The sequence below is a fragment of the Narcine bancroftii genome, chromosome 1, assembly GCF_036971445.1.
Source record: "Narcine bancroftii isolate sNarBan1 chromosome 1, sNarBan1.hap1, whole genome shotgun sequence".
Lineage (NCBI taxonomy): Eukaryota > Metazoa > Chordata > Chondrichthyes > Torpediniformes > Narcinidae > Narcine > Narcine bancroftii.
In genome coordinates, this window is record NC_091469.1 from 445,700,473 (window position 1) to 445,718,888 (window position 18,416).

At 41.4% G+C, this 18,416-nt stretch overlaps 1 protein-coding gene across 6 annotated transcripts in view; it reads left to right on the forward strand.

Moving 5' to 3' along the window:
- LOC138751754 (zinc finger protein 438-like) overlaps window positions 1-18,416 on the forward strand; it is a 345,388-nt gene that overhangs the window by 175,833 nt on the left and 151,139 nt on the right. The gene's annotated exons all lie outside the window — the stretch shown is intronic.

An 18,416-nucleotide genomic window follows, 5' to 3' on the forward strand; every position in this document is an offset into this window, starting at 1 on the left:
AATGCCATAACCTGCTACAAAACCAAATCCGGTGAAGTAGAAGATGGAAAGGTTTCCTTCCAAGAGAAACTCAATACCTTCTACACCTGATTTAACGAAAGTAACAGCAAAGAACCATCCCTTCACCTCCCCCCCCCCCCCCCCACATCCACTGATAATCCCATCCTGTCTGTATCTGAGGATGACGAGTGTGCTGTCTTCAGGAGAGTGAATCCGAGGAAAGCATCTGGCCTGGACGTGGTACCTGGCCGAGTATTAAAAATCTGTGCTGACCAACTTACCAATGTATTGATAGATATCTTTAATATCTCCCGGCAGGTTGTGGTACCCACCTGTTTCAAACAGGTGTCCCTCATTCTGGTGCCCAAGGAGAGTGTAGAAACTTGCCTCAATGACTTGGCCAATAGCACTTGCATCAACAGTGATGAAGTGCTTTGACAGATTGGTGTTGAAGCATATCTGTTCCAGTCTCAGCAGTGACATGGAAACATTCCAGTTCTATCATAGCAACAAGTCTACAGCGGATGCCACCTCACTGACTCTACGCAAAATCCTGGAACACCTGATCAATAAAGATGCATTCATCAGGATTTGTCATTTAACACCATCATCCCCTCAAAACTGATCATCAAACTCGAAACTTGGGAGTTAACACCCCACTGTGTAATTGGATCATGGATTTTCTCTCCTCCAGACTACAATCATTGAGGATTGATAAGAACATCTCCACAATTTCCATCAGTGCGGCACAGGGCTTCATTCTTAGCCCCCTGTTCTACTCACTTTGCACCTACAACTGTGTGGCTCAGTTTGACAATAACATCATCTACAAATTTGTTGACGATACTATAGTAGTAGGTTGGATAAAGAAAGGCGATGAGTCAGCATACAGGAGGGATATACAAAACTTGACTGAATGGTTTACCAACAGCAACCTTGCACTCAGTGTCACCAAAACTAAAGAGCTCATTATTGGAAAACCAGAGGTATGCAATCCAGTGATCATTGGGGGAATCAGAAGTGGGGAGGGTGAGCAATTAAGTTCTTGGGAATCACTATCTCGGAGGATCTTTCCTGGACCATACACACTAATAGCATTGTGAAGAAAGCGTGTCAACACCTCTTCTTCCTCAGGAGAACCCTAGCAAATTTCTACAGATGTATGGTTGAAAGTCTCCTGACCAGCTGCATCATGGTCTGGGATGGGGACACCAATATCCCTGATTGTAAAGCTGTGCAAAACGTAGTGGACACAGCCCAGGACATCATAAGCAAAGGCCTCCCCACTATTGAGAACATCTACGGGGACACTTTGCATTACCATTAAGTGGTAATTCTGCCTGGCCTGCTGAAAAAGAACCTCAGGGTGGTGTCTGATGTACTCTGACAATAAATCTGAAATCATCTGTTACCTGCTAATTAAATCTCACCCCAAACTTTAGAAATAGTTCATTTCTAAGTTAGTTGGAACATCAATTATTCATTGTAGATTTGAACTGCTTGGAAGTGGACAAAGACTTGCTCAACTATTAATCAAGACCTCTGATGTGAACCCATTTTCTGAAGCAAAATTATCCTCTTAGACTTTCATTCTGTATAAAAGCATAAGAAATAGGAGCAATTGTAGACCATTTGGCCCATTGAGCTGGTTCCATCAGTCAATAAAATCATGAATGATCTGACCATGTTCTCAGCTCTACTTAAATGCCTGCCCCTTGTAAACTTTAATTCCCATACTATTTAAAAAAAATCCATCAGTATGTGTTTTACATCCATTCAATGATGCAGCCTGTAATGCATGCATGGGCAGAAAATTCCACAGATTTATCACTCTCAGAGAATCAGTTCTTCCTTCCTGTCTTAAATATGCTGTCCTGAGTCTTGAGGCCATGTTCCCTGGTACTAATCTCACCTGCGAGACAAACAGCCTTCCATTTCTTTCCTAAATTTTATGTTTTTCGGGGATTCACCTTCATCCTTCTAAACTCCAATGAGTACAATTCCAGGCTCCTCATTCTTTACACACAAGATAACGCCTTCATTTACCGAATCAGCCTAGTGATCCTCCTTTGCATTGCCTCAAAGGCAGTAGGTCCTTTGGAAAATTGACTACACCCTGGTTTATTTTTTTACGATTTTAGTTATTGGATGTCTTTGGCTTGGCTTCGCGGACGAAGATTTATGGAGGGGGTAAAAAAGTCCACGTCAGCTGCAGGCTCGTTTGTGGCTGACCAGTCCGATGCGGGACAGGCAGACACGATTGCAGCGGTTGCAAGGGAAAATTGGTTGGTTGGGGTTGGGTGTTGGGTTTTTCCTCCTTTGCTCTGCGGTCTTCTTCAAAGGAGGCTGCTGCCCGCCAAACTGTGAGGCGCCAAGATGCACGGTTTGAGGCGTTATCAGCCCACTGGCGGTGGTCAATGTGGCAGGCACCAAGAGATTTCTTTAGGCAGTCCTTGTACCTTTTCTTTGGTGCACCTCTGTCACGGTGGCCAGTGGAGAGCTCGCCATATAATACGATCTTGGGAAGGCGATGGTCCTCCATTCTGGAGACGTGACCCATCCAGCGCAGCTGGATCTTCAGCAGCGTGGACTCGATGCTGTCGACCTCTGCCATCTCGAGTACCTCGACGTTAGGGGTGTGAGCGCTCCAATGGATGTTGAGGATGGAGCGGAGACAACGCTGGTGGAAGCGTTCTAGGAGCCGTAGGTGGTGCCGGTAGAGGACCCATGATTCGGAGCCGAACAGGAGTGTGGGTATGACAACGGCTCTGTATACGCTTATCTTTGTGAGGTTTTTCAGTTGGTTGTTTTTCCAGACTCTTTTGTGTAGTCTTCCAAAGGCGCTATTTGCCTTGGCGAGTCTGTTGTCTATCTCATTGTCGATCCTTGCATCTGATGAAATGGTGCAGCCGAGATAGGTAAACTGGTTGACCGTTTTGAGTTTTGTGTGCCCGATGGAGATGTGGGGGGGCTGGTAGTCATGGTGGGGAGCTGGCTGATGGAGGACCTCAGTTTTCTTCAGGCTGACTTCCAGGCCAAACATTTTGGCAGTTTCCGCAAAGCAGGACGTCAAGCGCTGAAGAGCTGGCTCTGAATGGGCAACTAAAGCGGCATCATCTGCAAAGAGTAGTTCACGGACAAGTTTCTCTTGTGTCTTGGTGTGAGCTTGCAGGCGCCTCAGATTGAAGAGACTGCCATCCGTGCGGTACCGGATGTAAACAGCGTCTTCATTGTTGGGGTCTTTCATGGCTTGGTTCAGCATCATGCTGAAGAAGATTGAAAAGAGGGTTGGTGCGAGAACACAGCCTTGCTTCACGCCATTGTTAATGGAGAAGGGTTCAGAGAGCTCATTGCTGTATCTGACCCGACCTTGTTGGTTTTTGTGCAGTTGGATAATCATGTTGAGGAACTTTGGGGGACATCCGATGCGCTCTAGTATTTGCCAAAGCCCTTTCCTGCTCACGGTGTCGAAGGCTTTGGTGAGGTCAACAAAGGTGATGTAGAGTCCTTGGCGACTTCAGGGGTTTCTACGAGGCTCTAAAGGCTGTGTACGGCCCCTCACCCCAAGTCCAAAGCCCGCTGCGCAGCTCAGACGGCAAAGTCCTCCTCAGCGACAAGATCTCCATCCTCAACCGATGGTCAGAACACTTCCAATCTCTTTTCAGTACCAACCGCTCAGTCCAAGATTCCGCCCTGCTCCAGCTCCCTCAACAGCCCCTAAAGCTAGAGCTGGATGAGGTTCCCACCCTGGATGAGACATATAAGGCAATCGAACAACTGAAAAGTGGCAAAGCAGCAGGTATGGATGGAATCCCCCCAGAAGTCTGGAAGGCTGGCGGCAAAACTCTGCATGCCAAACTGCATGAGTTTTTCAAGCTTTGTTGGGACCAAGGTAAACTGCCTCAGGATCTTCGTGATGCCACCATCATCACCCTGTACAAAAACAAAGGCGAGAAATCAGACTGCTCAAACTACAGGGGAATCACGTTGCTCTCCATTGCAGGCAAAATCTTCGCTAGGATTCTACTAAATAGAATAATACCTAGTGTCGCTGAGAATATTCTCCCAGAATCACAGTGCGGCTTTCGCGCAAACAGAGGAACCACTGACATGGTCTTTGCCCTCAGACAGCTCCAAGAAAAGTTATTGGATGTACTTGTTCACAATATCTCTCTCTCTCTCTCTCTCTATATATATATATATATATATAAAAATACATACATTTATTTATTTATATATCTATATATCTATATATATCTCTATATAATCTATATCTATATATATGTCTATCTCTCTCTCTCTCTCTCTCTCTCTCTCTCTACACACACACGCATGGTTAGCTTGATGTTCTTACTGTAAAGGTTAAAATCCAAGTTGCAAGCATATTCTACAAGTGGCCAGTAGATGTTGACATAGTTCATGCTGTCTTCTGGTAACATCTTTGCTTCAAGGTTAAAGCTAGTTTTTGCTGCGTGTTTGAGATAAATGTTCAGTTAGTTTCTTTGTTCTATGAAATGGTAAGAAATTAGAATGATCCAACAACTTTTATTGACCATTTAATCATCATCAAACAAAGATTTTATGGCTTTTAGTAATGTAGTAACTGATATACTGTTTAATAAACTGTGGAAAACTCAACTTTAGTATAGATTTGTTTGAACGAGTCATGGACAACAACGACATTCTACTTTTTGCAAGCGATTATAAAGGAAAATAGTTGCTACACTTACAGTACTGTCAGTAAGGAGTTTGTATGTTCTCCTTGAGACCTGTGTGGGTTTTCCCTGGGTTCTCCGATTTCTTCCCACCCTCCAAATTGGATGAATTTGGGTGGCACTGGTTTCAATGATTGGAATTGGCATGTTGTAAAAAAAAATGTGTACCTACACATGCTGAGTTCCCATCAAGTCCAAGTATATGCTGTAAGTAGGAATTTTGGGCAAATGTAGATAAACTCGTTATCATCATAATTCATTTTTATTGAACTGAAGAACATTGAACAATGTTGCATTTTGTGCTAGACAACTGTAAATTCTTCATTGCTAATAGAGTGAGCGACTTTTGTAAGTAGTCAAGTTTCAGGGACAAATTACACTGAACAAACAACATGTTTTTTCCAAAAGGTTTACTGTATCAAGTAGGAAGTTGGAGAAACATTCAATAACTTGTATTGAATTTAGCATTAAGTGCATACTCACAAGAAATGCTACAGAATGAATCACAGCTGTTGCGAGACATTTCTGCTATATTCAATCTTCCTGTATGTTGCACTCACTATGCTTATGCCTGAAGAACATGAGCATCAACATGTACTCAATCTATATTATGTAATGCACAGCATGCCCAGGCCTAAGACAGCATTTGCATAGCACCTGCAGTGAGTGCATTCTCAGGCATGCTTGGACTGACCAAAACAGCTTGCTTTGTGGGTAATATACTAGTAGACATAATATGACTGGAAATCACAAAATGGGTTATATCTTTTTAAAAAAAATGTAATGTGATAGGAAAATTTTAAGGTGATTTTTCATAAAGTACACTCAGAAATGTTGAGGAAGCAAAATCTTCATGGTCCAGTGCTAACAAGCTAACACTTTAGTGCAACAGTTCTAACTTTGCTAGTATTTAACCATCATATTTTGAAAGAAGCTTGTTCAGCCTGCAGGATAACTGTTAAGTATCTGGTCATATTACATAAACTTAAATAGCTATTCCCTCAACGCCATTGCTTAAAGGTCTATTTACTTACTCTGATAGACCTATTTTAGTACTTCTCTTCTGTAGAGCATTGACATCCTTCCTAAACCAAGATGTCTGAAATTTGTCTAGCTGGTAATTAATAAAATATGAACATGCTTTTTTTTTTCCAATGTTTTTATCGCAAGGATCATAATTTTTTCAAATTTCATGATACCTTCAAGGATTTATGCAAATGAATCTTCTGCTCTTACTATTAAAATTGTAGCTTTTAGTTTATATTTCTTAATGTGGAAGTGCAAGAGTTGATTGGGAGCAATTTCAGGTTAGGTGTGGTATGCATTCCCGTGCATCAGGGATTGGTTCTCACTCAGAACAAGTCATTAGTAATCATTGGTTTACAGGACTTGTGCTACAATTAGTTGAAGTCTGGAAAGTAATTTTAAGTTGTAATTAGTTTAAATATAAATTTAAGATTTAAAATTTGGACATACAACACAGTAACAGGCCATTTTGGCCCATGAGTCTGCGCTGCCCACTTTACACCCAATTAACTAATACCCTTTGTATGTTTCAAGTGGTGGGAGAAATCTGGAGCCCCCAGGGAAAACCCACACAGACTCAGTGAGAACATACAAACTCCTTACAGTCAGCATGGCATTTGAACCCTTGGTCCTGATCGCTGGCGTTGTAAAGGTGTTGATCTAACTGCTACACCAGTTGCGCTATCATCTTGTAAATGATGGGATTTATGTTTCTTACGTGACCTGGAGGCCAAAGGGGGCTATTGAAACTTTGAAATCTCTCTTGAGCAGACTGGAAATTGTTCTGGGAGGTTTTTAATTTTTCTCCATTATAGCAGTTTGCTTTTGCACATTCTGCAATCCTTTGGGATCAAGCAGGACCTCTGACTGACAGTTAAAAAGTAAAACTGGAACTGAAAATAAGGTTTGTTTTGGATGGGAATGATTTTCTAGACTTGTGGATTTTTTTGGTGCTCTTAAATGTAAAGGTGTTTCAGCGGCATCTTCAAGGTCAGTGTGGAGGGGAACAGTGTGGTCTGGAACAGCCGTACCAAATGAGGTAGCATGACCTCATGACAAACTGAGATAAAAGTCCCTCTCCTTCACAGAGAGGGAAAAATTGAGCTCAGTTAAAAATCATTTGTTCACCTGCGTCATCTATATAGTCTTTGATTTTTACAATCATTTTAACATTTTGCATCTTTAAATTCTGCACAATATTCATGCTCCTTTCATACCTGTCTTAGTATTGAACATTTTCAACTTTGTGGTCTTTCCAGTTTTACCTTTTAACTGTCATTCAGATGTCCTGCTTGATCCCAAAAGGGAACTCTTTCATTAAGCACAATAATTCTCAGGAATGCCTAATAATGCCTGTTTAATACTGGAGATGCTCAAAGAAGTTTTCATTGTTCAAGGAGTCATGTCATTCTCAATGTGAGATTTTGTCGGATACACAAATACAAATGTACAGAGGCACTAAAATGCTTGATTGCTGCAGGTAAGCAAGATGCACCAACTACAGGGGGAAAAATTAAATTACCACTATATGCCAAGTCAGAAAAAGCTCTGGTGACCAGGGAAACGGGAGCCTGCCAACTCACCAGTGAGTGTTCCACTAACCCGGGAAGCCTCACCGGAGAGCACCGGCAGTGGTGGGGGCATGTCAGAGATCTCAGGTGGCGGTTGGGAGGTCTCTGTGATCAGCAGCAATGTTGTGGCCAGCATTTTATGGTGAGAATTAAACTTTATTTTAATGCTTGAAAAGCTTTCTCTTGTTGTTAGTTGTTTAAACATTGATACAAGTGATTTGCAGTTTTTAAAAAAAAAAATGACCAGCTATCCAGGGGGAAAAAAAAGTTTATCTGACATAGGTCTGGTTCCGACCATTTTGGATAATCACCCTTTTATCTTGATTTTAGTAAAGAATTTCAACTAAACGCTAGGTGCCATGAAGGCTCTCTGACCTGCTGAGTTCCTCCAGCAATTTTTTTCTCAAGATTCCAGGATTTGCAGCTTTTGGGTTTCTCCAGAGAATATTATGTGTTTCCTAATGTGAGAGATGTCTTTTCAAATATCAGCATCTTCACACATGACTGGACTTTGGGTTCTGTGTTAAGCAAACAGAAACTATTCAACACCCACAATCTATGAATGTTGAAAGAAGGATTTTGTGCCGAAAGGTTTCAAGGAAACTTTATCTGTAATCTGGAAAATCCACCTGTCTGGCCCCACCAAATCCTTAGCATGAAGGAGAATTGGAATTGTAGAACAGGCTAACATGCTGGAGCATGCCAAGGTTAAAGAATTCCTGGATCTTGTTATAAACATTCAGATCGATGAATCTGGAGCATTGATGATGATCTTTGCATTTCCTTGGTCAAAGGAGAAGCGCCAGAGGATTGTAAAATAGCATATGTAATTCCTTCCTTGAAGAAAGGCAAGAGGGAAAATCTTTGGAATTAGACGAGTGAGTTGTAAGTCAATAGCTTGCTAACTATTAGAGAGGATCCTTAAGGATAGGATTTGTGAAGCATAGACTTTTCTGGGAAAGGCAGCATGGCTTTGTGAGGAGCAGGTTGTGCCTTACAAGCCTGATTGAGTTTTTTGAGGAAGTGGCAAACAAATTGATGGAAGTAAGTTAATGGATGTGGTATATTGGGATTAAGGCATTTGACAAAGTTCCCCATGCTAGCCTCATTTAGAAAGTCATGAGGTATGGAATCAATTAGCTGTGTGGATTCAGAACTGGCTTGCCTGCAGAAAGCAGAGAGTAGTTGCAGATGGAACATATTCTGGCTGGAGGTCCGTGATTAGTGGAGTTCCACAGGGATTTGTTCTGGCACCCCTACTCTTTGTGATTTATATTAATAACTGAGATGATGAAATAGATGGATAGGTCACTAAGTTTGCAGATGACACGAAGGTTGGAGATATGGAGAATGTAGAAGGCTGCCACAGGTTACAACAGGATATGGATGGATGCAGAGTTGGGTGGGAAAGTAGCAGATGGAGTTCAATCCGGACAAGTGTGCAGTGGGGCATTTTAGAAGATGAAGCTTGAAGGCAGAGTACATGGTTAATGACTGAATTCTTAACACTATGGGGTAATAGAGGGATCCTGCAGTCCAAATCCATGGATCCCTCAAGGGTGATAGAATGGTTAAGATGGTATTCGCTCTGCTGGCTTTTGTTAGATGGAGGATTGTGTTCAAGAGGTAATTTTGCAACTCCATCAAACACTGGTTAGACCACACTTGGAATATTTTGTTCAGTTCTGGTTGCTGCATTGTAGCTTTGGAGAGGGTGCAGATGAGATTTACCATGATTTAACTTGGCACTCTTTGGAATGAAGAAGGATGAGAGGTGACTTAAGAGCTATATAAGATTTTGAAAGGCATAGATGGGCGGACACCACGCACTTTTTTTCTTGGGCTACAATAATAAATATCAGAAGGTTTATTTTTATGGTGAGTGGATAGAAAATTAGGAGACATGTCAGAGCTAAATATTTTGTACACACAGGGTGTCAGTGTTTGGAATACATTGCAGAGGCTGGTACAATAGCGACATTTAATACACTCTTCTGTATGCACATGAACATCAGACAAATAGAGGGTAATGCGTGTGAGGTAGGGAAGGATTAAATTTGAGTAGGTTGGCATGAGATTGTGGGCCAAAAGGCCTGTGCTGTGCTGTAATGTTCTACGTTTTATGTATTGTGTCGGGTGTGCTGACTTTGCTTGTCCTGACATTTACCTACCTGTTATGGTTCCCCAAAGTCCAACTTGCCCATTTGATCTTGAGGGAACCCTCAACCTTGCAATGTTCATTAGCAGCTGACAAAAGGCCATGCAGTCCCTTAGACTCAGAAGCTGAGGCGCACTGCTAGTGCAGCATTTATGAGGGAAATGTTGAAGATTGTTGTACATTCCAAAAATGGTCCTTAAAAAAGTTTTAAAAAATGTATTATTTGCTTCCAAAATCCACCATTTTTCTCTGAAAATTAAACTACTGAGGTGTTGGAAATCTGAAACAAAAGTAGAAAATGCTGGAAACACCGTTTTCTAGACAGCAGATACTTAGAAATAGTGTTCATGCCTGATGTGCAGAGGAAATGAGGTACAAGGTCAAAGCTTGTTGAAAATGGTTCCACACATGGATAGGATAATGAAGAAGGCATTTAGCTTGCTTACCTTCATAGACAAGAGTTGGGACATCAAGTAGCAACTATACAAGTTAGGCCACACATGGAATACTTTTCGCAGTTCTAGAAAGTATAGAAAGGATGTGAATATTAATGGGAAGAATGCAGAAGAGATTCACAGGGATGAAGTCTGGAATGAACAACTTTGTCCCCCCTTGTGCCCACTCCTCCTCTCTCGCCACCATTCGGGGCCCCAAACAGTCCTTCCAAGTGAACCAATCTTGTACTCCCGCTGTGGTCTCCTCTATGTTGGAGAAACTGGACACAGACAGGGAGATCGCTTTGTTGAGCACCTTGGCTCTGTCTGCTGCAATAGCATGGATCTCCCTTTGGCCACCATTTCAGTTCTCCATTCCGTTCCCTTGGTGACATGTCTTTCCATGGTCTCGTGCACTGCCAGACTGTGACCACCCGTAAATTGGAGAAACAACACCTCTTTTTCTGACTGGGCATCCTCCAACCAGATGGCATTAATATTGACTTCTCTGGCTTTTGTTAAACCCCACTGCCTGCTTCCCCCGTCGTCTCTCCATTCCCTGTCTCCTTTTGAACAGACATGATAAATTCTACCTAGTCCCTTATCACATCCAATCAACATCTTTTGTTGGCCTGGATTCCTCCCCCATTGTTTGAATTCTGAGACTTGCTGATATATCCTGGTTCTGTCTTTTCTGATTTTTCCTTGAAGGGCTCAGGTCTGAAACATCAGCCATAGATCTTTGTCTCCTATAGATGCTGAAAAAACCAGCTGAGTTCCTCCAGCATTTTGGAGTTTTACTTTTGAACAACCTTATAACCGAGGAGAGAATCAAGAGACTAGAATTGTTCTTTCTGAGGTTTATAAAACTTTGAGGGGTATAGATCAGGTTGATTCTTTTCCAAGGGTAGGAGGTTCAAAACAAGAGGACGGGTATTTATGGTAAGATGAGAAATATTTAAAGGAGAGGGGAAGGCCTTTCCACACAGTGTTGATTACAGGTGCTCCTTGACTTACGATGGGGTTGCGTTCCCATAAACCCTTCAAAGTGGAAAAAAATCTTAATTCGAAAAAGATACACCTACCGAACATCAAAATGTGCTCAGAAATTTATCTAAAACAAAACCTATTTTATAATTAAACATTGAATGCCTTTAATTCCACACTGGAAAATATTTAATCATAAAAATATAGCAATAGCAACCATCGTAACTGAAAATTCATAAGTTTGAGCTTTGTAAATAGAGGAGCATCTTGAAACAGAGTGCCAGAGTAGGTGGTGGAGGTGGTCTTTAAAAAGCATTAGGCAGGAAAAGATTAGAGCAAATATGAGCTAAATGCATGGGATTAGTATAGATTGGCACCTTAGTTGGCATGGACAAGTTGACCTGAAGGGCCTGTATCCATGCTGTGTAACTCTATCACTTAAAGGAATTCTGACAACAGGTCATTGTTCTTAACAGATGATGATGGACCTGAGTCTTTCAAGCATTTTATGTTTTTGCTTCTATTTTTCTCTGATCTGAGAAAAATCATTGTAACAGTAGCAATTTTCCTTCATCAATGAGCACTGAAGAGCTGGCTAGTTTATTACAACTACTTGGACAGCTTCTTCATTACTGTTGACCTTGGTCGTTTTCTTAAATTGTATTTTTAAGTGGTTATAATTGCCTCGGTTGTTTTTGAATTGCAATTTTTTGGATTATTGAGCAGTGTTTCTGAATTGTTCGTCCTGAAACGTAGTCACTACATGCCTTAACCCTTTTGGTTGGGATTGAATCGACAGTTTTGCGACTCCAACTGATCGTTACTGGGCCATTTTGGCACCTTGGTTGTGAATGGACATTGGCCTTTCTTTTCAACAGAGAGTGATGAGTAGGGATGATATCTGGTGAGTGAGGAATGAAACATGGCTGCAGGGATATAAACCAATGAAAAACTTAATAAGGTCAGCTATGATGAGCTGGAAACAAGAATTATATTCACCAAGTTTGGAGAAGATTGTGGTGTCCAGAGCAACATGTTAAAATTGTACAAAAGGGCCTTCTTGTTTGGCCATTGTTCTGTGATTTCCTTGACCCAAAAATAAAAAATTGTACTGCAATGTTTTAAATGAATTAAGCCTTGCACAGCTTTAATGCAAGGACCCTGCAATAATGCCACTGCGGTAACCCTGTAGAATGTTTACTTGTTGAGGCTAGACTACTATTAGTGCCTTAAGGCAAATCTATCCATTTCAGGTAAGCGCGAGGGTAAAGTTTTAATGGAGTAATTATTCCAGAAGATTTGGATTTCATGCTAGTTTTTCTGTTTTAGCTTGGTGATCTGTTGTTCACGGTAAGTTGAACAATATGCCGTAGTGGTTCTCGACCTTTTTTGTTACTCAAGAGACCACCTTAAATATTCTTTTTCACTGACCACCAATAACAAACCTCTGGAACATCAGTAGGGTGAGGTCAGCAAGATTGAGCCCATTTCCAAGATACCAATGGGATTTTAGATTTGTACTGGTGGGAATTTTCTTTTGGAGAAATTTTTGGGGATTTTTTGGCAACAAATTTCCAGTCTTATTTTGCATATTACATTTTTATTATAGCATGCTATTTGTCTTTGGTGCATGGCCATGAATCACCTGCATCAAAGCCATGGAATCCCAGTGATTTAGGGATTACTTGGTGAGAAATACTCTAGTAATCTAACGATGAAGGTGTTATTAACAACATGAAATTAGGAATATTATAGAAGAAAGAAGAGCTGTACAGGATGTGGGCCAGATGCACTTTCAATCTGACAAGGTGATTTTACACATGTTAAATGGGGTGGGGGGGGGGGGAAGAATGCGAGCAGGGCGGAAGAAAACTTGGCCATTTAATTGATGAGGCCATTGCACGTTTGGACCGCAAAGTGCAAATGTATTTCAGTAGTTAAACAAGAAATTCTGCAGATAGTGAAGCTGCGTGCAATGCACAGCCATGGGGGGAAAAAAGCTCAGCAGGTCATGCAGCGGTATAGGAATGTAGCCAACATTTCAGGCCTGGGCCCTTCATCAGATATTTTAGTACATTATATTACGAGCTCTTGTTTCATTTAGTGCAAATATCACTTTAAGGGCTAGTACAGGCTGCAACTATTGACACCTGTGGAGAGACTTGTGATGGAAACAGTGCAGGCTGGACCCAAATTTGATACTTTGGAGAAGAGAAAGAACATTGGTTGCTTTTTTCAGGGACACAGGTGGTGAGAGAGTTGTGTGTGGAACACTGAAGAAACAGCACAGTATTGACCAGCAGCCATCTCATCAAACACTGAGGAGGAATGACTCTATGATAATGGACAATTCAGCTGATTCTCCCTTTCAAGTGAATTGACCAAAGTAATCCCCACTGTGACCAAAAGAAAGGACACCTTGATGACCTGTACATGAGTTTTGGAAGCATTGTGGAAGTCGCGTGTTTCGTTTCCCCTACACAAGGAAAAGGGGAGTTGTGACAACTTTGTACAAAATTATATTTCTCTGGAAGAAACTTAACAAGGATTTGTGAGTTTTCAGCAGTCCGGTCATTCAGTCTCTCCCATCTTCTTCGAGATTACTTCTGGGCATCAGTTTAAAAGCCTGCGTTTTGACATTGGATTTCTAAGAATGAACTTTTGAATGATTTTCCAGGATTTTGCCTAAGCTGTAATGGTTTGGGTATCTCACTCATGCATGCACAAGCACACACTTGCACAAAGTTGGGTTTGATTTGACTAATATGTTATATAATCAGTAGTTATTAATAAATAGTGTTTTAAAATAAAAATATAACACTGCCTTGGTGCATTTCTATTGCTGCTGGTCTGCAGTGTAACTATTATTTATAATAATTCTCTCTAATTCCATTATTAGTTTGGCTACAGGCTCAATGGAACTGTCAGTCTGATTCCACCCTTGTGTTAAAAGTGGCACTTCACATTCCCACTTGCATGTCAAGGTGGTACTAGCAGTTTCTGTTATAAAACTGCACGTATTAATTTGTGAAATTACTAGTGTGTAAGAAACTGGACAGGAAAAGATTGTTTCAACCGCATTACAACAACGCGTCAGGTTCACAGAGTTTCCTCCCACTAGCACTTGTATAATCTCATGGGAGAGATACAAACCCCGCAGCCAATTTAGGGAGGAAAAAAGAATTTCTAGTGGAAAATGTTCACAGGAAATGCGTACAGACATAGGATTTATAATGTTAATGGAGATTATAAACACTTAAAAAAATGTCTGTATTCATCTCATGGGAAGGTAGAGACAGAAGGTTTTGTTCCTTTTGTAGAATAACCTTGAACTTGTGGACGGCCTGGTTGGCGTAGTGGTTAGCACAACGCCTTTACAGTGCCAGCGATTAGGACCGGACTGGGATTTGAGTCCCATGCTGTCTATAAGGAGTTTTTACGTTTTCTCCGGGGGCTCCGGTTTCCTCCCATCGTTCAAAATGTACAGGAGGTATTGGTAAATGGGATGTAAATTGGGCAGCACTTGCTCATGGGCCAAAGTGGCCTGTTACTGTGCTGTATGTCTAAATTTAAAACTTAAGGAGCACTGGAACATAATTTTGAGATGCATCAATGCACTACAAATTTGGCAAATCCACTGAGGTATGGTAGCACCGTCAAATCATTCCTAGTGCCTAACTGGGTTATGCCCTGCTTTTATGGGACAGATGCTCTGCTTACCAGACCATCTTTGTCCATGAAAAATAAATATGAACATGTATAGTAATTGCTCTTTAAGGTTGTCTTTTTCTGACCCCCTGGATCTGGGACCACGGGAAGGAGGAAATCTCAAGCTATTTGACTGATGGGAAGTGCCCCTCATCTTATTGACTAAAGAAAGGTATCTTTAATAGCTGAGAATTTAGAGCAAACTTGGAGCAATTTGGGAAAACAATGAGCTCCTGGGGGAATGCAGCAGGTCAGGCATCATCCATGGGTAAAAATGGTTAACTTTTTGGGTGGACACCCTTTATTGAGACTAAGATAAAAGGGAGCAATGTTATATAAATAAAGGAAGAAAAATGCTAGAGGAGGGGTTTCTACATTTTCTTCTCTTTTCTTTTTGCATGGGCCAACACACTCGGTTTTATCCATACTTCGTTTTGCTTTCATGAAGCTTTTGGAATTCATTCCCTTGCCTTTTCTTGCATATTATTTTGAGAAGCAAAATGCAGATACTGATGAAGGCTAAAGACAAACATTTCATTCTAGCTAATATAAGGCCACATTGCACACTGAATTGTCTCAGTGAAATGAGCAATTTTCTGTATTCATTATGTTAGAGAACCATTCCATTATGTCAGAAATTGACCATTCCATTATGTCAGAAATTGCAGGCATTGGAAAGTTTTTTCCAGTGTTTTGAACAATTTAGCATACCTGTGCTTTCATCAGCTAGTTAATCAGGATTGTTGTTTCTATAGCTGATTAACAGTTACACACTGTTAATTTTATAGTCACTTTGCTTGATTTTTTTTGTATTCTCTACCTCGTGTTAACATACAAATAATATAGCAGTAATCAATAATATTATAGTTACATGAAGGGAAGTGTGTATAGACATACCTTTTTTAATAGCATGGTTGATAGATGTAATTTACATTCAGTGATGTGCCTGGTAGAAACTTCCTTATTTATAGAAATATTTCTGATATTTTCCCAGTAGTTAACATGTCAAGTACATGAAACTTGAAAATAAATATTGAAAACAATTAGTAAAATAAAGTAGAATGTGTTGGCACATTGCAGTCAGTTTTAACCTGTCAAAATATTTTTACTTTGAGGAGAATAATCGCTGAACCAGCACATGGATTTTCTTGTTGACCTGCCAATTTCTTACTTTAAAAAAAAATAATTGCTTTTACCTGACACATCCCAATGAGACGGAGGCCCTCATTTAATTTATAACAGAATTCGTATTTCAAATTTGTTCTAGGCATTAGCTATTTTTCTTTCATTGATTTATTTCTGTATTTTTAATTTTGAGTTATTTGCTCAAAGGAAGGAAAATAATGAGTAGGAGAGGAGAAGAACACTTGTATTTTGTAAAGCACAAAATTTTGTAGACACCGTGATTGAAGTAAAAAAAAAACACAAACTGATGGAGAAGCTCAGCAGATCCTACCATGTCCTTTATGTAGCAACTGATGTTTGGGGCTTGAGCCCTTCATCAAAGTATAAGAAAATGCTGGCAAGCGTCCTAACAAAAGAATGGGTGGGTGGAAGGGGGGGGGATGGCAAAGGCAAACAGTCATCCCTCCTTCCCCTCATTGCTGGTGTCCCCTCCCTCTCTCCACCTATCATCTCTTGAATTTGCAACCCCCCTTCTTCCCCCCCCCCCCCCCCCCCCACTCTTTAGTTCGGATACTTGCTGGTATTTTCCTATACTTTGATGAAGGGCTCAAGCCCGAAGTGTCGTTATGTATCTTAGATAATAGACAATAGGAGCTGGAGTAAGCCCTTCGGCCCGTCGAGCCAGCACCGCCATTTTACAGATCATGGCTGATCACTACCATCAATACCCCTTTCCAGCCTTATCCCCATAACCCTTAACACCTTTGCCCACTAGAGTCTTATCTAACTCTCTTTTGAACATAATCAGCGAATCTGCCTCTACCACCCTCTGTGGCAGAGCATTCCACAGATTCACACTTCTCTGGGTAAAAAAAATGTTTTCTCATCTCTGTCCTAAAGGGCCTACCCTGTATTCTTAAACTATGCCCTCTAGTCCTCGACTCCCCCATCATTGGGAACAAGTAATCCGACTTCACCCTGTCTATCCCCCTGATAATTTTGTATACCTCAATCATGTCCCCCTTCATCCTTCTAAACTCCATCGGATACAAGTCCAGTTTTTCTAGCCTTTCAGCATATGTCAACCCCGCCATCCCTGGAACTAACCTTGTAAATCTGCGCTGCACACCCTCTATAGCTAGTATGTCCTTCCTCAAAATTGGAGACCAGAACTGGACGCAATACTCCCGGTGGGGTCTCACCAGGGCCCTGTACAACTGCAGAAGGGCGTCTCTGTTCCTATACTCCAATCCCCTCTTTATGAAAGCCTTCTTCACAGCTTTCTGAACCTGCATGCTAGTCTTCAGTGACCGGTGAACAAGTACTCCCAAATCCATTTGCTCCTCCCCACTCCCTAGCTTGTCTCCATTTAAATAATACTCAGCTTTCCTATTATTGCCCCCAAAATTGATAACCTCACATTTGCTTACATTGAATGTCATCTTCCATTCAGCAGCCCACTCCCCCAACCTGGCCAAGTCCCTCTGCATTTTCCTGACATCCTCCTCACACCCCACAACGCCACCCAGTTTCGTGTCATCTGCAAATTTGCTCAAATTATTAATAATCCCCTCATCCAAATCATTTACATAAATTACAAACAACTGAGGACCCAATACCGATCCCTGCGGCACTCCACTCATCACATCCTGCCATCCTGAAAAAGACTAGCTTACCCCAACCCTTTGTTTCCTATTTCTTAACCAATTTCGTATCCATGTCAGCACCTTACCTCCAATACCATGCTCCCTGATCTTGCCCACTAGTCTCCTGTGCGGTACCTTATCAAAGGCATTCTGGAAGTCCAAATACACCACATCCACAGGCTCTCCCAAGTCCACCCTCTTTGTCACATCCTCGAAAAATTCCAGAAGGTTAGTCAAGCATGACTTACCCTTAAGGAATCCATGCTGACTAGCCCTTATACTATTATTTCTGCCTAAGTGTTCTGCTATTACTCCTTTTATGATAGACTCCAATATCTTCCCCACCACCGACGTCAGGCTGACCGGTCTATAATTTCCCGTTTTCTCCCTCCCTCCCTTCTTAAAAATCGGCACCACATCAGCCACTCTCCAATCCTCAGGGACCTCCCCCGAATCTATGGAACTTTGGAAAATGTCGACCAGTGCTTCCACAATTTCCATAGCAACTTCTTTAAGCACCCTGGGTTGCAGCCCATCAGGCCCTGGGCATTTATCAGCCCTCAGTCCCAACAATTTACTCACAACCTCCTGTTTCTGGATCCGGATATCCATTAGAGCCCCTACTTCCCCAGGAAAGTTCCCCAAGTCTCTTGACACCGCATGACCATTACCCCGTAACTGACCATAACCTATATCCTCCTTGGTGAAGACAGTTGCAAAGTATTTGTTAAATTCCTCAGCCATCTCCTTGTTTCCGGTAATAATTTCACCCTTTTCCATTCTTAATGGACCAATTTTGGACCGAACCATTTTCTTCCTCTTCACATATTTAAAAAAGCTTTTGCTATCCTCCATTATATTATTTGCTAATTTCCTCTCGTACTTAATTTTCCCCTCTCTTATGACTTTCTTAGTTACCCTCTGATGCTCTTTGAAGGTTTCCCAATCCTCTAACTTCCCACTCCGCTTCGCTATCCTATACTTACTCCCTTTGGATTTGATATTACACTTGATTTCATTAGTTAGCCACGGCTGCCATTTGCATC